A 27,895-nucleotide genomic window follows, 5' to 3' on the forward strand; every position below is an offset into this window, starting at 1 on the left:
GAAAATGCAGAAGATGGAACCATACAGAGAAAGAGAGGTCTAGAAAGCCTCACTCCTGGTGAGGATGCTATGAAGACTGTTGAAATGATAATAAAGGATTTAGAATTTACATAAACTTAGTTGATAAAGCAGTGGCAGGGTTTGAGAGGATTGACTCCAATTTTGCAAGACGTTCTACTGTGGGTAAAATGCTATCGAACAGCACTGCATGCTACAGAGAAGTCATTCATGAAAGGAAGAGTCCACCGATGTGGCAAACTTCATGGCTGTCTTATTTTAAGAAATGGTCACAGCCGTGCGAACGTTCAGCAGCCATCACCCTCCTCGGTCAGCAGCCGTCACCACTGAGGCAAGACCCCCCAACAGCAAAAAGATTATGAGCCACTGAAGGCTTAGATGATGGCTAGCATTTCTAAGCAAAAGAAATTTTTTTATTTAAGATATATACATTGTATTTTAAGACATAAGGCTATTGTGCACTTAACAGACTACGGTATAGTGTAAACGTAATTTTTATATGCACTGGGAAACTTAAGAAATCCATGTGACTTGCTTTATTACAACATTTGCTTTATTGCAGTGGTCTGGAACCAAACTCACAGTATCTCTGAGGTATGCCTGTATTTATAGAACACTCCAGCCAACAACAGCAGGTATGTACATTCTTTTTCAACTGCACGTGGAATATTCTTCAAAACAGACCATATTCTAGGCCAGGGGTCAACAAATTTTTTTCTTAAGGACCCAGACAGTCAGTATTTTAGCTTCTGTGGACTATAATGTCTCTGTCTCAGTTACTTAACTCTGTCATGATAGCAAGAAAGCAGCTGTAGAAAGTAGGAAAACAACGGGCACTGCTGTGTTCCAATAAAACTTTACTTCTAGGCAGCTGACCTGCAAGCTACAGTTTGCCAACTCCTGCTATGGGCCAAAAATAAGACTTAATAGATGTAATGGGACTGACATCATACAAGGTATGTTCCATGACACACAATATTCTTTCTTTTCTCACTTGCTCAAAATCATCAACTCTAAATCAGTACTTGCTGAAATGAAGTATGATCACTAAGAGAATAAGCTATTTGAGATTTTAAAATCTCCATTTATATACAGAATGAAATTGTTATTAATTAAAAATCAATCATATGTCATTAAAGTAGCTTGCGGATTTCAATTTTTCGAAATATACTTTATCCTACTTATAATTCACACTAGCTTAATTGCCCCACTAAATTATATAATTATGTATTATATTTAACATTTATTTATATATACATAATGCAAATATAACCAATTTAATATTATAATATTTTAGAGTTCAGGTGCACCTCAAATTTTGAAAAATACACATTTTAGAAAATAATTTTCTCATTGACAAATGTATCATTTCAACTGTGAATCAAGACCCAAAGTGTTACAGTGAACATTACCCTTTAAAGTAATAATTTAACAGCAATTTTATAAATCACATATTTAATCACAAAGCTTAATATTTAGTATAACATTTGGTAAGACGCTACTACAACTGTGCCAAGCATATATCAGATGCTACTTCAGAAATCATTTTACTGCCTCCCAATGCTGGCAGCTTAAGGTTACACATGCAGGTGGTGAAATGTGTTGTCGGTGGCTTTCATGACACATGGGAATGGATTTTCTCTACACAGAAGAATAAACCGGGTCCTCCCTTGTGGCTTTGCTAGATTTTCAAAGCTCAGATAACACTACATAACCAACCAGTAGTTTTGGGAGTGAGACTATTTCCATTCCAGAGAAGCAGTTTACATGTTTAATTAATGACCTGTCTAGTTGGCACCAAAGAAGGACGAGATATAAAGAAGAAAAAAAAATAATAAATTCAACAGCAAAATCTAAGGTAAAAAGATTTCAGAAGAGAAGTAGTTTTAAAATTTAATATCAACTCTATGCCCGAAATGTACTGTTTCCTTTGCTCCACAAAGAGTTGAAGAAAGATGAAAACACTAAGAAATGAGAACGACAGAAGTAAAATTTATACAATATTTACACTAAAAATATGGAGACCAGAGTCTGCACATACTGAATCACATAATACACATCAAAGACAATAAACAAGTCATTAAAAAATTTTTTTATATATTGCATATAACCTAGCAAGTTTCCTCTGAGGTGAATGATGTGTCAAGACCTAAAGAAGAGGTTTTGTGAAAAGATAGTTTTTCTACTATATCATATTTATACAGTGGGTTTCCAGAAAACAAAATTTATAATATAAACTACACTCAAGCACATAGCGTCTTGTCATTTTATTCACTTTCATCATTCCTGCAAGATGCTATTCTTAAAAGACTCATTATCAAGTTTTAGGGTGGAAATGAGGTTTTTGGATAAGAGATAGAGAGACTGGGTCACGGTTTATACAATGCTAACTGCTGCCCAACAATGCACACGGCGAGTACAATGATTTAGTGTGAAACTCTTCTAACAAGGCACCACATTTGAGGAACATCTATTCCTGAGACTGACTAGTCATTAAGGCATCTATAAAATGGCTCAATCCATCTTTTGAAACTTCTCTCTCAACATTCTCCATAAACAGGAAACAATTTTAATTTTGAAAGACTAAAATCAATATTTAAGTCTCAGAAATTTGATTTCGTCTTAATACCACTGGTTAAGACAAAATAATAAGAACTAGAGTTTTAGACAGTTGGAGTTTAAGATTACAGAATATTTCAGTGCCCAAGTTCAGCTGAAAGTTGTAAATGCAGAGAGGGCGCTGAGGAGAGGTCAGAGGTAAAATGATATACTCGTGAATCTTCCATACACGGGATACTTAATTTATCAAAGATTTATTAAATATATACAATGTGTGCCACGCTGCAGATACCAAAGTTACAGATCCAAACAGTTCAAAGTCTAAGCATGGATATTATAGAAGAGGATCACTGACACTCGGTCAAGCACAGAATGCAACAGAAAAACACAGACTTGCCAGACTAGGGGAAGGGAAGCCAAGGCTTGATAACAGGTGGTCCTGCATGAAAAGTTTAAATGAGTGAGATCATGACAAGAGGATGAGAGAGAAACATAATGCTCTCATTCAGGCAATGAAAAGAAAAAAACTCGGAAGAGGTGAAAGAAAAGTTAGGAAACGAAGGAAAAGCATGTGTATATACTCCACAAGGTCACTTCCTCATTTCTTAGATGACAGGTGATTTGTCTTTCAGTCACCTGCATTCACATGTGGCTGGCGATGTTACCATCTTTAAAACACGGGAGAATGACTTAGTGCCTCTTTTAGCTTCAGAACAGGGCTTTGCACACTAAATGCAATAAAGGTTGTACAATTAAATATTTCCTCTGGCTCTTAGTATTAGGTCACTTTCCCCTCCTGCCCTTTTCTATAATTACTTATTTTCCAAAAGTGGTGAGGAGAGGAAAGGAATGAGAGAGGTTATTTGAAGAGAAAGTAAGCTATGGGATTATTTTCCTAGAAGGCAGTAGTGGTAGGGGTGCAGGGTAGTGCCAGAAAATGCTATGTATATTGAGGGGAATCATGCTAAGCTTGATATAATGCAGAGTGGAAGGCTTCATCTTGTCTTATTTACAAACATGAAAGAGCCCCAAAGCATGTATACGGGTTAATGCCAATTCTTCACCTTAATATAAAAGGCTAGCTCACTGAGAGTGACTTACTTTGTGTAATTTATTTGCTTTATGCTTCTCTCTGTGATTCAGTGGAGACATAATACACAGAATTCAATAAATACAGCTAGTGATAAATGCCATTAGGGTCACTAATAGGTTGTCTGCTCCTCCCACATTTTCCAAAGCTGAGCATAATAAGCTGCCTAGCTAACCATTCTGCTAGTATAGTATTTTTAATTCTTATTCTTCCTTTTTCCCCACAGCTTCCCCCATAATAGGAATTAAACCTTATTTAAGGAAATGACAAAAGAATTTAAGGCATATGCTGACCTGCTAAAGTAAATATTGCGTTTCCTATCCTTGCAAATTTCTGTTTTTACCTTGCTGCTTCTATCCATTACACATGAACGTGTGAACCATTACCCTAAGAGACAGGGACTAGAGCTCAGGAAGTACTCTACAGCACTTAGTAATGATTTCTGTCTTATAGGAACTGGAAAGAATTGATAAGCTGTTGATAATGGCTTAGGTATAGGTCACCTTGAAATCGTAAAATCATTAGAAGATGAGTATTAACAACTGTAAAAAGCATATTATGGAAGACATTTAGAAGAAATATAAAAGACAAAGGGTGACCATCCGTGTTCAAATAAAGTTGACACCAACAGTTGATTCAAATAGAAATAAAATCAAATAGGAAACATCAAAGATATGATACAAAGAGAAGGAATTTGTGTTAATGTGTGTGTATATATAATTTATCATCATTATATAGGTATGTAGGTGTATATATAGCTTTTACATTTTCAATCTTCAAAGCTTCCATATTGCTATATTGCTAAATCCAATGATCAATACTCCCGTGTTACTCTATCCATCAGAAGCACATAACAGAACTGATTGCTCTCTATTCCTTGATCCCCTTTCTTCATTTGATTTAAGAACTATGGTTTCGGGCTTCCCTGGTGGCGCAGTGGTTGAGAGTCCGCCTGCCGATGCAGGGGACACGGGTTCGTGTCCCGGTCCGGGAGGATCCCACATGCCGCGGAGTGGCTGGGCCCGTGAGCCATGGCCGCTGAGCCTGCACGTCCGGAGCCTGTGCTCCGCAATGGGAGAGGCCGCAACAATGAGAGGCCTGCGTACCGCAAAAAAAACAAAACAAAACAAAACAAAAACTATGGTTTCCTGGGTTTCCCTGTAAGTCACTGGTTACTCCTGCTCTGTCTACATGATAGTTCTTACACTTCACTTGGATTTAACACTGGAGTGCCCACAGCTCAGTCCCTGGACCTCTTTCCTCTTCTGTCTGCACTTACTACTAGGTTATCTTACCAAGTCGTTTGGCCTTAAATGCCCTCTGTATACTGATGGCTCTGAAGCTTATATGTTCCCTCAACTCCAGACTCAGGTACTGAACATTCTACTCAACATTAGATGTATAACAAACACCTCAAACTCCACACATGTTATCACTGAATCTCTGCTCCTTTTCCCACCAACGCTGTCCCCCTTACAGTCTTCCAAATCTCATTCAACCAAAAACCAATCTTCTCTAGTTGTTCAGGCCAAAATCCTTAGACTCATCCCTGATTCTTCTTTTTTCCTCTTCGTAACTGGTTTGTCAGCAAGTTCTATAGACTCTTCTTGCAGAAGGTATTCTGAATCTTACTCTTTCTTACCATCTTCCAAGCTAGAATGCTGATAAGACAGCGTAGACCAGTCCCCTGCTCAATACTGCCCAACGGCTTCCCATCTCACCGAGAGTACATCATTAGTATTACCTACAAAGGCCCTACAAGAGCTACCCTCCGTTAACTTTCTAATCACTCTCCCCCTAATAAGCTTCCCCCTCATACCTGTGGCAGACGGTTTGCAAAATTATCCATTAATTATTTCTCCCCTCCATCTATACTCCTTTTTAAGGTGACTTTCCAGATCCTCCCATCAAGAGGTGCTAACACAAGCCTATTTCTCTCCCACTTGAATTTGTGTTAACCTGGTGACTTACTGTGATTGACAAAATACAGTGGAAATGATGATGGCTTGGCAGTTATGAACCAAGGCCTCCAATGGAGTTGCAGCCTTCCCTTTGCTCTCCCGGAACCCTCCCCTGTCGCCATGAGAAGAATTGTGGGCAAGCCTGAGGCTGAAGGATGGAGGGTAAGATAGCAGAGTCAGGTGACCCAGGTTATAGGCAGCCAACCTTCAAACACGTGAGCAAGTCCTGTGTCCAAGCTAACGTCATGGGCAGAAGTGCCTACCCAACCCGCATGACTGACGCGAGCGAGCCCAGATCTGCCTAGCTGTCCCTAGGACTGGAAACAACAATAAATCATTGTTGTTTAAAGCCACTAAATTTTGTGGTGGTTTGTTATTAAATGACACCATTCTCAGGTGTCAGACTGTCCACACAGGCATTCCCTCACTCCCTCTGCCTACCCTGCTCTTCCTGTAGATTCCAAGTGGCCCACCGCTTCCCCTCCTACAGGTCTTAACTCAGAAGTCACATTTTCAGTGAGGCCTCTTCCCTTTAGTTTCTACCACCCTACCACAAAATATGCTACCCCTTCTCCCGCTTTTGTTCTCCGTATCGCTAGTAATATACTTTATATTCTCATTATTGATCTGACTTCTTGTCTGACTCCATGAAACGTCAAGGAAATCAGGCATTCCCTTCCCTGCTGCATCCCCAGTTCCTACAATAATGTCTTCCATATGGAATGACTGTATAATACAAAACATGCTAAAGTCACAATTGAACATAATTTCCTGCATCACACAGCAATAAATTAACAAAGCTGGCAAGAGTGGAGAGAAATGTAGATGATCTTACATTGTTGATAAAAGCACAGATAAGCACAAATCTTCTGGAAAGCAAACTATCAACTTGAATTTAAATTTTTTAATTCGTAAGTTTTGACCTCATATCTAAATTCCCAGGAATCTATTTTAAGAGCCAGGAACTTAGGTAAGTTTTGTAGGTAAAACTTTGTACAAGTTTTACTCATCAGAGTTATAAAAAATTATGAACAATAAAACATTCCTGATATATGGAGAATGGTTGATAAATAAGAACATAACAAAATTTATATTGAATGATATGATAATGTGTTCACAATACAATGTTGATAAAACAGGTATGATGTAAAATATATGCATAAAAATTCCTATTTTACTACATTTGCACACATATATACACTCAAAAAGAGAAACAAGCTTAGAAAAATAAGAAATTGAAAAAAGTGTGTAAAAATATAAACAGTAAGAATCCAGGTGATTTCAGGTAATTTTTATTTTTCACTTTGTATCGTCCTGTATTCTCCAAGTTCACTGTAATGAACTTGAATTACTTCTGTAAGTGGGAGGGTGGATTGGGGTAGGGGAGAATATGCCTTTAAAAAAAAAAAAAGGAATATAGAAAGGTAAAAACCAAAAGCAAATACTAAATAATTCAGATTTGATTCATTTAAACTAATTTATTTTTGTATTGTTATTATTTGTAATTATGACTACTTTAAAAAGCACCTGAATACAGTTTTGTTTAAAATTGAACAACTAAGGACAGTTTGGTTCAGACTTCTGCTGTATGGTTTGGCTAAAATCTCTGGTTTTGGTAACTTCTGCTACCTGTATCCTAACATGATTCCATCCTACTAAAAGCATGAGAATGCATCAGTGCAGTGCAAGACCATCACTGCTTTCTCCCAGTGTATCAGAAGTATACTTCAGAGAACAACTGCCACACAGAGGAAAGTCACTATGAACACCCTATTACTGGTAATAGGGCTCATAAGGCTACACAATTATGTGAAAATGTCCTTCCCACTGACTGATGTAATGCTAAGATGACAGAAACTATAGTTTTTTTTCTTGTTCCTAACACATGGAAATGCTCTCCAGTTACGAATAACCTACCAATTTACAGCCTAGCAGGAAGAAAATTAAATACACACTAGAGGCCGCCAGTGATAAATAAGTGAATTTTGCATGAAGGAAAAAACATGATGATAGTTGTACAAAGAAGACTGCACTCTAAGCTTCTCGGCTTCAGCTGCCTTTTTAAATACTATGCTTCAAATCCGAAAACATTTTTTCCTGTATATAAATTTGCCAATATTTTTTAATAAAGGAATACATCTGAAAAAATGTCATCTAAAAAAGACAAACCAAGGAAATTATGTAAAAAAACCAAAACAAAACACTATATTATTGTATTTTTAAAGCCAAACTGTGCTCTCAAATAATGAAAACCTTTTTACATATTACAAATCAAAAAAATTGTATTCTCTTAAACTCAATTGTCACAAAGATCCAGATCAGGTAAAGAAATACCTATGTTGTGCAATGCAGTTTGTCTTAGTAATAGTTCACTAAGAGAAACTTGTTTTTAAACGTAAAACGTATCTTTAAAAAATTACCCCCCCCCAGAAAAATCATTAATCCTAAGAGTGGGATTTAAAAGAGTTTACTTAGAAAAAAATATATGATAAGATGAAGTCAGGGAAAATACACAGAATCCTCTGATTACAAGTTTTTATAAAATTAAGGAAGTGTACATGGTACACTTTTTTTTAAAACTTGGGAGGAACATTATTAAATTTCTCTGAATGCATGAAAGGTATTTTCATATGCATGACAGGTAACCATTTAATTCACTGTCATTAAGAGCAGGAAGAATAAAAAAAAAATCTCATAACTAGGGGTATTTTACATGACACTAAATATTAAGGTTGGGAGGTCCATTGGAATGAAAAGTATGAAGGAGATTGATAAAGACCACTAGACCGTCCTAGGGCATGATGGCAGCCAAAGAAAGATGCTGTGGATGGGTATCCGTAGGAAGTGTTTGGTTTCGTTTATCTGTGTTTGCATTTGGCCCTTCCTACCCCTGTTTACAGAAACTGACATGTTGTGAGTCTTGATGCTAGGCACAGCCCACTCCAGAAACAGATAGGACTCCCACCCCCTTGAGAAACAAGGGCAGGGGCAGAGAGTCCCTTAACCACGTCCACTCGGTCAGTCAATCATGTGCTCTTACGCAAGGAACGAGAGACTGTTGACAATTCATTTGCAGCACGCAGTGCCGGGCTCACAGAGGCTGACTGCAAGCCTCTTCTGGTTCTTAGAACACAAACATAGCTGTAGATCTGGTTTCCAGCTTCCTGCCTACTTCCCAAACCCAACCCCCTCAAGCTTCTCACTTATTCTGTCAATTATAATACGTTTGCAGAGTTTTTTTGTTGTTGTGTAAATTGGTCAGAGTTTTTTTCTGTTCTTTACAACCAAGAACCCAGGAACACAAAAAATTTAAATAGAAAGAAATGAAATTGAGTTATTTGTAGTGAGGTGGATGGGCCTAGAGTCTGTCATACAGAGTGAAGTAAGTCAGAAAGAGAAAAACGAATACCATATGCTAACACATATATATGGAATATTAAAAAAAAAAAATGGTCATGAAGAACCAAGGGGCAAGACAGGAATAAAGATGCAGACCTACTAGAGAATGGACTTGAGGATATGGGGAGGGGGAAGGGTAAGTTGTGACGAAGTGAGAGAGTGGCATGGACATATATACACTACCAAACGTCAAATAAATAGCTAGTGGGAAGCAGCCGCATAGCACAGGGAGATCAGCTCTGGTGCTTTGTGACCACCTAGAGGGGTGGGATAGGGAGGGTGGGAGGGAGACGCAAGAGGGAAGAGATATGGGGATATATGTATATATATAGTTGATTCATTTTGTTATACAGCAGAAACTAACACACCATTGAAAAGCAATTATATTCCAATAAAGATGTTAAAAAAAAAAAAGGAAGCTCCTAACAACATTAACAGAAGAGCTGTTAGTGTCATTCTCTAATTCTCCTCTTGAAAAAAAATTTAAGAAATTTAAAATTTACTGGGTCAGAAATATGCTTTCATACTTAATCTATGATAGAAAAATACATCAAATTTTTATGGAAGATCATGCCTAATCATGTTCTTTTTAATCTATGCTTTTCTTTTTTTTTTCTTTTCAATTTTACGTATGTATGTATTTATTTATTTAGGCGGCATTGGGTCTTCGTTGCTGCACACGGGCTTTCTCTAATTGTGGCGAGTGGGGCTACTCTTCCTTGATGTGCGCGGGTGTCTCATTGAGGTGGCTTCTCTTGTTGCAGAGCATGGGCTCTAGGCACGCTGGCTTCAGTAGTTGTGGTGCGCAGGCTCAGGAGCTGTGGCTTACAGGCTGTAGAGTGCAGGCTCAGTAGTTGTGGCGCACGGGCTTAGTTGCTCAGCAGCGTGTGGGATCTTCCTGGACCAGGGCTTGAACCTGTGTCCCCTTCATTGGCAGGCGGATTCTTAACCACTGCACCACCAGGGAAGTCCCCTAATCATGCTTTAATAACCATTAAGCACAGAGTGAACTAGTTACTGGGGGTGAGAAAGAGAAAAAGCCAATAAGCCTTCACTAGGGTTACAGGCTGGTGGGACACGCAAACAGGTGATTTCAGGTGATAAATGCTATGACAAGTTAAGGGAAGCACTGGATAAAAGACCATCCAGGAAGGACGAACAGAGTAAAAGAGACTTGGAATAACTGAACCTAACCTGGTAAAGTAAGAAATCTAGTCAACAAATAACCTTAGTTCATTCAGGATTTATCATTTACTGACTTACCTGTAGGAAAGGTATTATTATTTTCAGAGAAAACTATCTAAAAGGAGCAATCCTTCTCAATTAAAAATGTTTATTTGTCATCTATTATTTGTCAAACCTCATCCTGGGTACTAGTGTTATTTCCAAAGATGAATAAAACGAGAACAAGGAATTCTGTACAATGAAGTAGAAACACTCATAGAAATTTTCAACATAATGCGGAGTGACAGTAAAGGGCTGCTTAGAGAATCTGTGCCTGACTTAGATATGGAAATTGCTAGTTACCAGGAAACAAGACATGAGCCAAGTTTTTAAAGATAAGGATTGCAACACTTAGAAGGAAGCAAAAGAAAGATTTTTGTAAATGAATTTTTAAAAGAAGGGTTTTTTTTTTTATAGTTTTCATAAATGAATCAGATATAGTGTTCTGTTAAAAAGTATCTTCATTTGGGCTTCCCTGGTGGCACAGTAGTTAAGAGTCCGCCTGCCAATGCAGGGGACACGGGTTCGAGCCCTGGTCTGGGAAGATCTCACATGCCGCGGAGCAACTAAGCCCGTGCGCCACAACTACTGAGCCTGCGCTCTGGAGCCTGTGCTCCACAACAAGAGAAGCCACCAGAATGAGAAGCCCATGCACCGCAACAAAGAGTAGCCCCTGCTCTCCACAACAAGAGAAAGCCCACACACAGCAACGGAGACCCAACGCAGCCAAAAATAAATAAATTAATTAAAACAAACAAAAAAAGTAACTTCATTTGATGTTAAAACTAATTCCTTGACATTTAAAAAAATTCTTGTTGAATACAGTTGACTTACAATGTTATGTTAGTTTCAGGTGCACGGCAAAGTGATTCAGCTATATATATATATATATTTTTAAAAAATTATTTTCCATTATAGGTTATCAAGACATATTGAGTATGGTTCCCTATGCTATACAGTAGGTCCTTGTTGGTTATCTATCTTATATATAGTAGTGTGTATATTTTAATCCCAAACTCCTAATTTATTCCTCCCCCTCCTTTCTCCTGTGGTAACCATAAGTTTGTTTTCCATGTCTGTGAGTCTGTTTCTGTTTTGTAAATAAGTTCCTTTGTATCATTTTTTAGATTCCACGTATAAGCAATATCATAAGATATTTGTCTTTGTCTGACTTACTTCACTTAGTATGATATGATGGTCTCTAGGTCCATCCATGTTGCTGCAAATGGCATTATTTCATTCTTTTTTATGGGCCAGTAATATTCCATTGTATACGCAGACCACATTTTCTTTACCCATTCATCTGTCAATGGACACTTAAGTTGCTTCCATGTCTTAGATTATTATAAATAGTGCTGCCATGAACACTGGGGTACATGTGGACATTTCAATGGGCATTCCAATGGTGCCTTAAACAATATGCTGAGTAGGAGACCAATATGGCACAAATATTTTAAATAATCACTGACAAAGAGTGTTAATGCTTAAACAACCTCCTCCTTCATGGCTCCTCTAGCCCTAAGTTGCACACCCCAGCTGTCAAGCACCCCTACAGGTATTCAGCAGAAATGGATGGACCCTGATATCCAAGGTCAAAAATAAAGAGCTCACTGGTCTAAACCCTGTGGTGAGAGACAACACCTTCTTTCCCATAGTCCAAGCAGAAGCACTGCTCCAAAAAGTAATAAATGCAATTCTAGATCACAGAGTTTAGAGAGTAAGTCAACGTTTTTAATAATCATGATTTTTCATTCTAGCTCCTTTCAGCCTGTGCATTTACAGATTAATGTCCTCTTGCTCATTATTTAGGTTCCCTTCCTTTCTCTAGGTCTCTTCTACTTCCTAAGGCAAATAATACCCAAGAGTTAAACAACTATGATATAATATGTATGTGTGTGTATATACATATATATATATAAGTACACATACATACACACAGTGATTTTTTTCTTATGGTGTAAAATATTTTCTTGTTGTATTTTAGATGCCCTTTCTCAGATTCTTTAGCATATTCTTGAACCCTCTGGCTACAGAGGCAAAACTGAAGTTTTCAAGGAATACAACTCTCAGATCTAAAACATAGGTTTGCAAGTGATAGCTCAGTGCTCATGTTGGTGTAACTGCCATTTGGATATTTTCCCACAAAGTTCATTGACTAGCCTTGCTAGTTGAACTCCAGCTGTCACTTTTCTGTCCCCTAACAATAGGAAGGCCACAGCTGGCTTAGGTACAACCTCATCACCAACTCAAATTTCATGTCCTATAATGATGTGTCAACAAATCATATATGCCATCTAGTTGTTGAAGTTATTCTGCTTACCCTTGGTCCAATTGCACAAAACCAAAATTTTAATAATGAAAAATCATGCAGGAAGTATCTAGGTGTGCTAGGTGTGTGTGTGTAAGCACGCATGTATGTAAATGCATATGAAAAATTGGACAGGGACCATTCCATAATTTTTCTTAAAAATTATATACATATATGCACATGCAATTATATATATGTGGTACATGATTATATATTTTATATATACAATGTGTAGTATATAGTACATACATGAGGTATATATGTGATTATATATTATAAATATACAACATATATGTGATATTATATGATTACTCTCAATTATTATTTAACTCAGCAATCTAATAATATATTGAAAATAAGCAAAAAAATGTGATGAAATACATGAGCTCTTCAATGGTATTAACAAGTGCTAAAAAAATTCATTTTTTAAAAAATAAAATTAATAGAGCCATGTGTTACTCAAAACTTTGAACAGATGATCAAGGTTTCTCTGAAAAATCATCTGAAGGTAATTTATTTCTGAAGACTCACCCCCAGTGCAAGAAAGGAAAAGCGATTTGTCAGGAACATACTTTATGAAATAGAATAGCCATAAAGAACAATGCCCCTGATTAAATTTAGTTGAAAACTGACTTCCTGCAGCTGCTCAAAATGATCTCACTCTGAACATTTATTTTGACTTCATGCATGATCTGACAAACATACCAGCTTTACATACATACTTCCCCCTCTTCCAATACCCCGAAATGATTCAGGAGCCATGCATGGATAACTTTAGGATCTCTGATTTATAGCATTTGATAACCAACAGACTAAAATATATTACTAAACTAATCCAATCAATATTTCAACATAAATATGTCCTCACAGTTTGTTGTGGTAGGGTTCTTTAATACCAAGACTCCTATTATAAATTTTCTTTTAAATGTACTAATCATTTTTACCTTCCATCATTTTGATTCAAAGACTCAATAATGTTGACGTGCTCACAGAGCTTAGTAATTTGACTGCATAAATACTTTTTAATAAAAACTTGCCAAAGCAAATGACTAAATATTGCTTACAGCTAGGCTTATAAGAATCAAGCAAAACCAAAGATCTTTGGTTTTTCTTAAGCAAAGTACATGTTTCCTCTTCATGCATGTTAAAGCATACTGAAAGTACATTTTCAACTATGTCATGAAATGATTGAAAATAAATCCCAATCACTGAGAAAACTATAGTCACAGGTAGACTGAAATCAATTGTCACATATATTGGAGGTTATTAAGATCACAATGTATGTTCAGATACTTGATACCAACTTACTCCACAACAGTTTTATATTTATATATCTTATTCCATAAAAGCCTATGATACTGAGCAAGCTTTTGCAGAATTTTCACTACAATAGAGAAAACAGAAGCCTTATAGATGAGTGTCTACTACTACTTACATAACCTCTGGGGTTGAAGTGACAACTTTGCAATTTTTGTTTGGTTCTAGCTAAAAGAACTAACATTCCTCCCAAAGAATGTGAAGAAATGATAACAAATTCCAACTGAAAAGGTAATTCTTAAGAATCAAGTCAATCAACTGCATTATATGAATAAACAAAATCATGGTATGCCCATATAATAGAACCCTACTCAACAGTGAAAAGGTACACAACAACATGATCAATCTCAAGAGCACTGGGTAGTGCTTCCCTGGTGGTGCAGTGGTTGAGGCGCAGTGACACGGGTTCGAGCCCTGGTCTGGGAAGATCCCACATGCCGCGGAGCAACTAGCCCTGTGAGCCACAATTACTGAGCCTGCGCGTCTGGAGCCTGTGTTCTGCAACAAGAGAGGCCACGATAGTGAGAGGCCCATGCACCGCGATGAGGAGTGGCCCCCACTTGCCGCAACTAGAGAAAGCCCTCGCACAGAAACGAAGAGCCAACACAGCCATACATAAATAAATAAATAAATTTTTTAAAAAAAGGCAAAATTCCTTTAAAAAAAAAAAGCATTGGATAGGTTAAAAAGTCAGACAAAAGAAAACAAACCCTGTTTGTTTATCTGATATTCTGATATTTATTTATCTGATATTTATCTGATATTTATCTGATATTCTAGAAGGCTGCAGGAGCCAGACTATAAGGGATCAACTGCCAAGGAACAGGAAGGAAAGTTGGGGGATGACGGACAAGTTTTCATCTTGCCTGCCGTGGTAAATACAACTGTTAACCACTTCAAAACGAATTCAACTGTCTAAAATGAATTTTGTTGTGTGAAAATTATTCCTGAACAAAGCTGATTAAAAACAGAAAAGCAACAGAAAAGCCAGACACTACATTCCATGATTCCAAACACAATATGATAAGCTCTTACAAGTTTTCCAAGTATACAATTACTGCATACAGAATATTAACTATGAAAGAACTTATAGCTATTGTTTAAAACTACCTCATATGCTTCTGCAACTGTTCTATAATTCATCACACACTGTAGCTTTGAAGGGCCACACTCCATCCTCTTGGCTTATCCAAGTCTAGTATGAACCAGCCCAAAAAGTGATAACATTTCATAATCAAGAGTTCTCTGAATAGATGGCAGACAGCATAAGCAAGAAGAACTACAATCCTGCAGACTGTGAACGAAAACCACATTCACAGAAAGATAGACCAGATGAAAAGGCAGAGGGCTATGTACCACATGAAGGAAGAAGATAAAACCCCAGAAAAAAACCAAAATGAAGTGGAGATAGACAACCTTCCAGAAAAAGAATTCAGAATAATGATACTGAAGATGATCTAGGACCTTGGAAAAATGATGGAGGCAAAGATCAAGAAGATGCAAGAAATCTTTAACAAAGACGTAGAAGAATTAAAGAACAAACAAACAGAGATGACTGCAATAACTGAAATGAAAACTATACTACAAGGAATCAATGGCAGAATAACTGAGGCAGAAGAACAGATAAGTGACCTGGAAGACAGAATGGTGGAATTCACTGCTGTGGAACAGAATAAAGAAAAAAAGAATGAAAAGAAATGAAGACAGCCTAAGAGACCTCTGGGAAAACATTAAAGGCAACAACAGTTGCATTATAGGGGTCCCAGAAAGGAGAAGAGAGAGAGAAAGGACCAGAGAAAATATTTGAAGAGATTATAGTCAAAAACTTCCCTAACATGGGAAAGGAAATAGCCACCCAAGTCCCGGAAGCGCAGCGAGTCCCATACAGGATAAACCCAAGAAGAAACACGCTGAGACACACAGTAATCAAATTGACAAAAATTAAAGACAAAGAAAAATTATTGAAAGCAGCAAGGGAAAAATGACAAATAATATACAAGGGAACTCCCATAAGGTTAACAGCTGACTTCTCAGCAGAAACTCTACAAGCCAGAAGGGAGTGGCATGATATATATAAAGTGATGAAAGGGAAGAACCTACAACCAAGAGTACTCTACCTGGCAAGGATCTCATTCAGATTCGATGGAGAAATCAAAAGCTTTACAGACAAGCAAAAGTTAAGAGAATTCAGCACCAACAAACCACCTCTACAACAAATGCTAAAGGAACTTCTCGAAGTGGGAAACACAAGAGAAGAAAAGGACCTACAAAAACAAACCCAAAACAATTAAGAAAACGGTCATAGGAACATACATATTGATAATTACCTTAAATGTAAATAGATTAAATGCTCCAACAAAAAGACAGAGACTGGCTGAATGGATCCAAAAACAAGACCCATATATATGCTTTCTACAAGAGAACCACATCAGATCTAGGGACAAGTACAGACTGAAACTGAGGGGATGGAAAAAGATTCCATGCAAATGGAAATCCAAAGAAAGCTGGAGTAGCAATACTCATATCAGATAAAACAGACTTTAAAGAATGTTACAAGAGACAAGGAAGGACACTACATAATGATCAAGGGATCAATCCAAGAAGAAGATATAATAATTATAAATATATATGCACCAGACATAGGAGCACCTCAATACATAAGGCAACTGCTAACAGCTATAACAGAGGAAATCTACAGTAACACAATAATAGTGGGGGCCTTTAAAACCTCACTTACACCAATGGACAGATCATCCAAAATGAAAATAAATAAGGAAACACAAGCTTTAAATGGCACAATAGACCAGATAGATTTAATTCATATTTATAGGACATTCCATCCAAAAACAGCAGATTATACTTTCTTCTCAAGTGCACACAGAACATTCTACAGGATAGATCACATCTGGGTCACAAATCATGCCTCAGTAAATTTAAGAAAATTGAAATCATATCAAGAATCTTTTCTGACCAAAACGCTATGAGATTAGAAATCAATTACAGGGAAAAAAACGTAAAAAACACAAACACATGGAGGCTAAACAATACATTACTAAATAACCAAGAGATCACTGAAGAAATCAAAGAAGAAATCAAAAAATACCTAGAGACAAATGACAATGAAAACATGACAATCCAAAACCTATGGGATGCAGCAAAAGCAGTTCTAAGAGGGAAGTATATTGCTATACAAACCTACCTCAAGAAACAAGAGAAATTGCAAATAAACAATCTAACCTTACACCTAAAGGAACTGGAGAAAGAAGAACAAACAAAACCCAAAATTAGCAGAAGAAATCATAAAGATCAGAGCAGAAATAAATGAAATAGAAACAAAGAAAACAATAGCAAAGATCAATAAAACTAAAAGCTGGTTCTTTGAGAAGATAAACAAAATTGATAAACCCATAGCCAGACTCATCAAGAAAAAGAGGGACAGGACTCAAACCAATAAAATTAGAAACGAAAAAGGAGAAGTTACAACAGACACTGCAGAAATACAAAGCATCCTAAGAGACTACTACAAGCAACTATGCCAATAAAATGGACAACCTGGAAGGAATGGACAAATTCTTAGAAAGGTATAACCTTCCAAGACTGAAACAGGAAGAAACAGAAAATATGAACAGACCAATCTCAAGTAATGAAATTGAAACTGCAATTAAAAAGTTTCCAACAAACAAAAGTCCAGGACCAGATGTCTTCACAGGCGAATTCTATCAAACATTTAGAGAAGAGCTAACATCCATCCTTCTCAAACTCTTCCAAAAACTTGCAGAGGAAGGAATACTCCCAAACTCTTTCTATAAGGCCACCATCACCCTGATACCAAAACCAGACAAAGATACTACAAAAATCGAAAATTACAGACCAATATCACTGATGAATAGAGATGCAAAAATCCTCAACAAAATACTAGCAAACAGAATCCAACAACACATTAAAAGGATCATACACCATAATCAAGTGGGATTTATCCCAGGGGTGCAAGGATTCTTCAATATACGCAAATCAATCAATGTGATACACCATGTTAACAAACTGAAGAATAAAAACCATATGATCATCTCAATAGATGCAGAAAAAGCTTCTTAAAAAATTCAACACCCATTTATGATAAAAACTCTCCAGAAAGTGGGCACAGAGGGAACCTACCTCAACATAATAAAGCCCATATATGACAAACCCACAGCAAACATCATTCTCAATGGTGAAAAACTGAAAGCATTTCCTCTAAGATCAGGAAGAAGACAAGGATGTCCACTCTCAACACTTTTATTCAAGATAGTTTTGGAAGTCCTAGCCACAGCACTCAGAGAAGAAAAAGAAATAAGAGGAATACAAATTGGAAAAGAAGAAGTAAAACTGTCACAGTTAGCAGATGACATGATACTATACATAGAGAATACTAAAGATGCCACCAGAAAACTACTAGAGCTAATCAATGAATTTGGTAAAGTAGCAGGATACAAAATTAATGCACAGAAATCTCTTGCATTCCTATACACTAATGATGAAAAATCTGAAAGTGAAATTAAGGAAACACTCCCATTTACCATTGCAACAAAGAGAATACAATACCTAGGAATAACCCTACCTAGGGAGACAAAAGACCTGTATGCAGAAAGCTATAAGACACTGATGAAAGAAATTAAAGATGATACCAACAGATGGAGAGATATACCATGTTCTTGGATTGGAAGAATTAACACTGTGAAAATGACTATACTGCCCAAAGCAATCTACAGATTCAATGCAATCCTTATCAAATTAACAGTGGCCTTTTATACGGAACTAGAACAAAAAATCTTAAAATCTGTATGGAAACACAAAAGACCCCGAATAGCCAAAGCAGTCTTGAGGGAAAAAAATGGAGCTGGAGGAATCAGACTCCCTGACTTCAGACGATACTATAAAGCTACGGTAATCAAGACAATATGGTACTGGCACAAAAACAAACATAGAGCAATGGAACACGATAGAAAGCCCAGAGATAAACTCATGCACCTATGGTCAACTAATCTATGACAAAGGAGGCAAGGATATACAATGGAGAAAAGACAGTCTCTTCAATAAGTGGTGCTGGGAAAACTGGACAGCTACATGTAAAAGAATCAAATTAGAACACTCCCAAACACCATACACAGAAATAAACTCAAAATGGATTAGAGACCTAAACGTAAGACCGGACACTATAAAACTCTTAGAGGAAAACATAGGAAGAACACTCTTTGACATAAATCACAGTAAGATCTTTTTTGATCCACCTCCTAGTGTAATGGAAATAAAAACAAAAATAAACAAATGGGACCTAATGAAACTTAAAAGCTTCTGCACAGCAAAGTAAACTACAAACAAGAAGAAAAGACAACCCTCAGAATGGAAGAAAATATTTGCAAACAAATCAACGGACAATGGATTAATCTCCAAAATATACAAACAGCTCATGCAGCTCAATATTAAAGAAACAAACAACCCAATCCAAAAATGGGCAGAAGGCCTAAATAGACATTTGTCCAAAGAAGACATACAGATGGCCAAGAAGCACATGAAAAGCTGCTCAACATCACAAATTATTAGAGAAATGCAAATCAAAACTACAATGAGGTATCACCTCACACCAGTTAGAATGGGCATCATCAGAAAATCTACAAACAACAAATGCTGGAGAGGGTGTGGAGGAAAGGGAACCCTCTTGCACTGTTGGTAGGAATGTAAATTGATACAGCCACTATGGAGAACAGTATGGAGGTTCCTTAAAAAACTAAAAATAAAATTACCATATGATCCAGCAATCCCACTACTGGGCATATACCCAGAGAAAACCATAATTCAAAAACACACATGCACCTCAATGTTCACTGCAGCCAGGTGATGGAAGCAACCTAAATGCCCATCGACAGACGAATGGATAAAGAAGTTGTGGTAAATATATATAATGGAATATTAGCCATAAAAAGGAACCAAATTGGGTCATTTGTTGAGACATGGATGGATCTAGAGACTGTCATACAGAGTGAAGTAAGTCAGAAAGAGAAAAACAAATATCGTATATTAATGCAGGTATGTGGAACCTAGAAAAATGGTACAGATGGACCGGTTTGCAGGGCTGAAGTTGAGACACAGATGTGGAGAACAAATGTATGGACACCAATGGGGGAAAGCCACAGTGGGGGGGGGGGATGGTGGTGTGATGAATTGGGCGATTGGGATTGACATGTATACACTGCTGTGTATAAAACTGATGACTAATAAGAACCTGCTGTAAAAAAAAAGAAAGTAAAATAAAATTCAAAAACAACAACAACAAAAAAGAGTTCTCTGAATAATCCAGAAGATAGATCTCTCCCTAAAATGTCACTTTTCAATAAACTACAGCCCAAGGAGGTGAAATTACTTGCAAAACATCTCACAGTAATGAAGTCACAGAACTGGATTCCGAATGCTGACCTAACTAATAAGTCCATGCACACTCTCACTACAGAATTCCCATTCTAGACACCATAGCTACCTGCCTGCAAAGAAAGGGACTGAGAGCACCAATTGTTAAAGTTACTCATATGTAGACAGACAAGTCATTGATTCCTTCATGGGTGTATCAGATAACTTGCTTCCAGATGCCTGGTTTAATTATATTGATAAAGGCTTTAGAAGCTAATTTGTAAGAAGAGCTAGGCTCCCACTTGATTCAGTTATTTAAATTATACTTTGAAAGTGGTTTAGCTGGGGCACAGTTAGCTTCAGAGACAGAGTTACAATCATCCTTTATTCCCACTCGGTCACTCTGAAAAGTGGTACTAAAACCGGGTTCCCCTAAAACCCAGTTTCTCTGCTCAGTTTATGATTAACCTCTCTATCCAAAACTTGATTCCCTTTCTTGTCCCACCCCGTTCCCCTCATGATTGAGGAGTATCAAAGAAAAGTGGGGACTGAAATTGAGCAGGACCCTGCAGGGCCCTCCCAGGTACTAAAGCCCCTCCATGTCCCCCCGTTTCTCGTTTGTAGACTACTTGGCTGTAGTCTCCGAGGTTTTCCCTGAGTTCCAAAGTGGTAACTAATTAGCGAAGTGAGGGAATGCAGAAACTAAGGAAAAGCAGTCAAGAAACAATAGTGTAGCTATAAAACAGAGTCCTCGTTCCTCCTCAAGGCATACCCATAACAACCTGACGCAAATCTTTGAGTTGTTCTACAGGAAATAAGACTTCTGCCAACCCAGGTGGAGGACGGTGACTACTTGCTGACCACAAGCAATGGACCCCAGGTTGGTTGGAACCAGAAGGTTGATGATTAAGATTCCTGAAACATCATCCTATTACCTCACCACCAGTCAATCAGAAGAAAGGCATGCCTGTGTAGCCCTCATCCCAAGGGTCGACTTTAAAAACCCTTCCCTGAAAGCCATCGGGGAGTTCAAGGCTTTTTAGCATGAGCTATCCATTCTCCTTGCTTGGCACCCTCAATAAACGCTGTACTTTTGTTCACCACAACCCCATGCCAGCAGTTTGGCTTTGCTGCATGGCGGGCAAGTGGACCCAAGTTTGGTTTGGTAACAGTACTAATCTGTGATGAGAAAGTTGCAAGAATATATAAGCTAGAAAGTCTGAACTCTTAACTGTGACAAAATTAATGGAGAGGCATAAGAAATCAAGAATGAATCTTGTTTTTCTATTTAAGCACCCAGGTCACCCTCATCCTACCCCTTATTAATGCATGTTTAACTGAATGGTCATTTGTATGAATTCAGGGAATTTTTGTTGGGTGCTAATCTTTTAAATGAAAGAGAAGACCAACTCCTAACTAACTAAGCTCAACTAGAACATTGTTTATATAAAAAATAATCTTTAGGACTTCCCAGTCAGGATGCTATATTCATCAATTACTGTGAGAAAACTAATCTAAAAACAACAGTCCCCCCATTTCAAATTCCTACACACTAATGACACCAAAATTCATATCCCTTTCTCAGACTACTATGCTGTGAGTTTCAGATTCTCAAAGTCCCACAGAATCACAATTTAAAAAGAAAACCTCTCACATTTAGCATCAAAATGCCAATAAATTCAAAGGTAAGGACCTTAGTTTCATGATAAAAGAGTCATTTAAGAAGGAATTAGAATACAATGTACAAACGTAAAATAGCTAGCTAGTGGGAAGCAGCCTCATAGCACAGGGAGATCAGCTCCGTGCTTTGTGACCACCTAGAGGGGTGGGATAGGGAGGGTGGGAGGGAGATGCAAGAGGGAAGGGATATGGGGATATATGTGCACATAGAGCTGATTCACTTTGTTATACAGCAGAAACTAACACAACAATGTAAAGCAATTATACTTCAATAAAGATATTAAAAAAATTAAAAAAATAAAATGTTACATAAAAAAAGAATACAGTGTAATGTAAGACATTCTGGAAATAAGTGGGACATATTACTATTCATGATTTGAGATAAAAAATGGATAATCTTTTTAGATACAAGACATTTATGGTTTATACATGCTAATAATATTAAAATATATTTATATATATCCCTGAAGTTTCTTCTCTAGCATCAAGATACTTCTAGTACCTGATACTGTATCTTAGAAGCCCCTGGCTGTAAAAAAAAAAAAAAAGCTTCGTCTTTGTGACATTTCTGCCAAGATATCAAAGAAAAATCATTAATTCAATAAATTCTTGGATGCTCATTAGTGTACTGGATATTATAAGGCACATAAAGATTAATTATGATCACTGCCTTCCAGGAGTTCACCACCTAATGAGAGAGATAAGATACATCTACACATAGCTAAATCACAAGGTAAAATGAGAAGGTAAATAATTACAAAGTATTATGCAAAGTTAAAGGACAATAGATCACTAGAAATTTACAACCTAGTAAAAGATATGTCTTTACAGCTCTAAATCAAGGTAAAATGTGAATATAACATTGTAAATTTAAAAGTATTACAAGATATAAGAGACGTCCAAGTCCCATCGGGCTGGAAGGAGAGGGTGCCCTCATGGGACAGACAGCATTTTACTGAGCACAGCTGCATGGAGAGTTTTACTACAAAAAAACAAAACAAAAAAACACTAGCATATGCTACTAAAACCATCTGAATATCAGTACAGCAAAGGATCTAGAAGCTCTGACCAATCAGAATGGACTGCCAGACAATCAGAATGGATTATGGGTGGTACCAATGTGACCAAGCTGAAGATCAGCCTGAGAAAGGGCCCTGGGCACAGGCAATGAGGAGAAAGCACTTAGGAGAAGACAAGGCACGGCTGACAACATCAGCAAAAGCCACACCCTGATTCTCACCGTAATGAGTTTAGATTTTATCCAGGAGACAAAAGAGAAACACTCCACCTCTCCCTAGTAACCTCTCTCTCACACAGACACACACACACACACAGACACACACACAGACACACACACACCACACTCTGGGGCCCTAACTAACCTTTTCCACTCCATTAGGATCCTCAGAATATTTTCTAACACCCCCATTCTAGTTTAATGGTCCACACCCATGCTTTCCTTTGTCATAGAACCTATCACACAGAACTAGAGCTTCAGCATTATGCGTTTTATAATCTACCACACCGAATGCTAATTTCCTCTTTACTTCTATTATACTGTAAGTTTCTTGGAGGCAGGAACTATATTTTGTTTAGTTATATATTCACAGTAACCATCAAAATATCTAACTGTAAAAGGTATTCGATGAATGCTTGAATGAATGAATGAATCACAAGTTAAATGCTACATTCTTATTTTTGCCATTGGGTTATTCTAGAGAGACTGTATCTCATTCCAAACCTTTCTCTTTTTTTTTTTACTCAGTTTACCTTAACTAGAGTCTAACAGAACAGGGTTTAAAAATGCTTACCTACCTTAAAAGGCATTATTTTCTTAAATGATCAGTATAAATTATTTCTCCCATATTGTCAGATTACTTATGTTGTGTGATCGATTTTGTGACTGTTTCTGTACAATTCTTATTCTCTTCTATTTGATTCCATTACTTCCTTCATCTCTTAACCATAATTAGTGTGACTATAATTCTCCCGTAAGAACCTCCAGCAATGTTTCTTAATCTTTTTTTCAGATTCAGAGAGCTATGGAGTCTTTTTTTTTTTTTTTTTTTGCGGTACGCGGGCCTCTCACTGCTGTGGCCTCTCCCGTTGCGGAGCACAGTCTCCGGACGCGCAGGCTCAGCGACCATGGCTCACGGGCCCAGCCGCTCCGCGGCATGTGGGATCTTCCCGGACCGGGGCACGCAACTGTGTCCCCTGCATCGGCAGGCGGACTCCCAACCACTGTGCCACCAGGGAAGCCCAGCTATGGAGTCTTTATCCCAAAAGATGTCCATCCACTCCAAATTCAATATATTATGATGCTATTTTATGAAGCCCCAAAGTAGCATTAATTAGGTCAGAGAGTAGTTTCCTGTGAGGGGGGCTGGGAGGAGGAGAAGGCTCCGGCAACGCTGGGATGATACTCTACTTATTGATCTCAGTACTGTTCACACTGCTGTGCTCCCCTTTGCGAAAATTCATTGAGCTGTATCGTTATCACTTGTGCACTTCTCTGTATGTTTGTTTTTTAATATTCATTATAGTGGAAAACATTGGTAATTACTGTCAGAGTCGACAACTTTCCGGACCCTGGTTAAAAACTGACTAGAGCAACAACTGTCCTTCTCTTACAGTATCTGTTAAAGATGCAGAAAAAGGACTAACTTGGGGCGAGGGAGGAGAGCAACGGTGGTTAGGGGCAGGGCGGGGAGTGCATAACCCTCCCCATCATCACTTTTATTTACCTAGTACACGCAAATAACAATCGCGCAATATTCTTTGCTGTGGACAGTATACACTTTTCTGATCTAATGCAGTGTCAATAAAATCATCGCTAGAAAAACAAAACAAACCTCCAATGCCTATCAATGATGAGCAAGAAAAAAATCTGCTCCATAAAATCTTCTTAGCAAATCCTACCCTGCTTCTCTTCTATTTTTTCACCCTCATCTCTGTATCCTGTGATTATCCTGATCATGGGGCCAAGCTTCTCCATCCTGGTTCTGACCAACGGTGGGTTTTACCTACTTGGGAGAAGACAGGAGGCAGATGTTGCGAGCCCACCAATGGACTTTTTCATCACAGACCACTACCAGAATATAAACATGAGACTTGAGTCAGTATCAGGCTGGAGCTGTAGAATTGGGGGTATGAGCCCACACATCTGACACCCAAACTTACTACCCCACATTTCCAAAAACAGACATCTGGGGTTAGGAAAACAGTCAGTTAAGAGTACAGGAGTATAGCACAAAGAGTCTTCATAAACTGTCTTCCTCTTTAATCTCAAGTCCACAACCACAGCTAGGATCCAAATATCACTGGCAGTGCCCATTCTGTGTCTCCTTGACTGGGTCTTCACCCTGCCTCAGTTTGATGTACAGACTGAACACACACCCGAATCAGAACCTATCAGCTCTCAGGGCAGAGGTAATCTAGTTACTGAAAATACACAGGTCATCAAAGTCACTCAAAACCTCATGGTGAGAGAGAACAGAGTAACTGTAATCAAATACTTATTAACAAATATTTTCTGAGTATCTAATTTTCTAGGCACAAGGGACTTTACATTCATTGAGCTTACATTCACTTGAGCAAGAAAAATTAGTCATATTTTCTGAACTCCAAATGGCAGAAGTCAATGCAACTCTTTGCTACTTAGGAAAAAATAACATAATGTTTTTTGTTTTTTTTTTTTTGGCTGCACTGGGTCTTTGTTGCTACGCACAGGCTTTCTCCAGTTGCAGCAAGCAGGGGCTACTCTTCATTTCAGTGTGCAGGCTTCTCATTGCGGTGGCTTCTCTTGTTGCAGAGCATGGGATCTAGGGTGCTTGGGCTTCAGGAGTTGCAGCACACAACCTCAGTAGTTGTGGCGCACGGGTTTAGCTGCTCCATGACATGTGGGATCTTCCTGGACCAGGGATTGAACCCATGTCCCCTACATTGGCAGGCGGATTCTTAACCACTGTACCACAAAAGAAGTCCCAATAACAGATAATTTTATTTTTTTCTTTTTGTTTCTCCCGACTCACTAGCATATACTCAGATCACCATGAATTGTTTTCACAACAAACAGACAAACATTTGTGAAAGATGTAGAAGACTGACTACATTCCGTACATGATCAGACGTAAGGTCACCACTGAATTTTGCTTCAGCGCTATCCCTTGGCAAACCCTGCTCCTCTGTTACTGTCTACATCAGCCTTCCTTCTTTCCATTCCTAATGTGTAAAGATCTCACTTTCTCTTCAACTGGAGATGATTCTCTACATATTCATGTTTTATTGCATAATTGTAAGGTATTACATTGTAGATTAGCACACTGAATAAATAAAAAAATAACAACAAGCGAAGCAGTGGTCCACAACCCTAACTTGGCTTTTCAAAACTCATGAATATTTTTTCCATTTCCATTGTAAAGCCTTTCTGTTAAAAATACAGTTAATAGGACCAATGTTTAGTTACCTGTGTCCAATTAGTTTAACTGGGTAGGGTTTGGATTTAATGAGATTTATTCCAAGACTTTAATTCCCACATGAAGCAGCTAGCTTCACTCATCTCCCTACTAGGGCCTCTATCTTCACCCCAGCCAGCCACGGCCCTAAGCATCAGACTATGCATCACGGCAAACAATGTTATTACAACTCGAAAATCAACAACAAACACACTTTCTTCTTAAACATCTTCATATATGGACAAATGGATGCTAGATAAATCATATAACTCTTCTTGGAAGATTTCCGTAACATTACTCATAAATGTGTTAAGAAATATAAGAAATGATTATTTCGAAATTTGGGCAAAAATAATGGCACCCATTCCCAAATCTGGCAATGTACACTGCTTTCAAATGCGAGTAAACATGTTGGATGTTATATTTCTTACTAGTGGCCAGCCCAATCCAATAAAATTAATCAGTACAGAAATCTGTTATTTCATAGGCATTCTAGATGGTTCTTACGATCAAGGAAGAGTTGGGAAGTACTGTGTTAATACCCTTTCACAGCTCTGGTTCATATAATTATGTTCATGAGCTACACCCATCACAAAGAGAAAAAGCACTCAGTACCAGATTGCTGGCCACTAAGCAGCCTATAGGCATGAAACAAACAGCCCCCAATTCATATCTTGCCCACATGGCCATTATGCTCCTCTCTGAAGCAACTGGCCCAGACACTTCTATACACATACTTGAGTATTTTTTCACACACTGTCCATGTCAAGTCTTCAAGAATACAGTCAGAGGAATCCATAAAGTTTAAAAATAAAGACGCACAGGGGCTTCCCTGGTGGCACAGTGGTTGAGAGTCCGCCTGCCGATGCAGGGGACACGGGTTTGTGCCCCGGTCCGGGAGGATCCCACATGCCGCGGAGCGGCTGGGCCCGTGAGCCATGGCCGCTGCGCCTGCGTGTCCGGAGCCTGTGCTCCGCAGCGGGAGAGGCCGCAGCAGTGAGAGGCCCGCGTACCGCAAAAAAGAATTTAAATAAAATAAAATAAAGACGCACAAAATGTTAAGAATTTAAATTGTCTTCCTAGCTGTCACTGTGGCTATATTCTTTGATAATGCATCCAGACATGCCCAATCTCATGCCTTCCTCCTATGGGCAATCGGCTGCTTTCAAAATAACAGCTCCAATATTAAAAACGTGCAGTAAAAATTTTGATGCCATAAAGATGTATTTTACATCATTTCAAAATACATGTATTTAAACTCACAGCTACAGTATGCTGCATCAAATATTTTTATTTTTTGCAGCAAGGAGGTGATTTCTCAAACTATAAACATTTCAGTACATTTAATAACACATATGGTAGAAGTAGAACTAAATTTCATAGCTAGTCTACTTATACCTAGACTATAAATTCTTGTGTTTGCCAAGAGGATGAACTATACACATGCTGGCAATGAGCTAGATTTAAACTGTGCTTTCATCAAACGTATCCTCACATCTAAAAA

General features: G+C 37.9%; 1 protein-coding gene across 3 annotated transcripts in view; it reads right to left on the bottom strand.

The window, feature by feature from the left end:
* Window positions 1–27,895, bottom strand: part of TPK1 (thiamin pyrophosphokinase 1) — a 336,528-nt gene that overhangs the window by 191,653 nt on the left and 116,980 nt on the right. The window lies entirely within an intron of this gene.

The sequence above is a fragment of the Monodon monoceros genome, unplaced genomic scaffold (genome assembly GCF_005190385.1).
Source record: "Monodon monoceros isolate NGI ecotype Baffin Bay Population unplaced genomic scaffold, NGI_Narwhal_1 Super_Scaffold_2, whole genome shotgun sequence".
NCBI lineage: Eukaryota > Metazoa > Chordata > Mammalia > Artiodactyla > Monodontidae > Monodon > Monodon monoceros.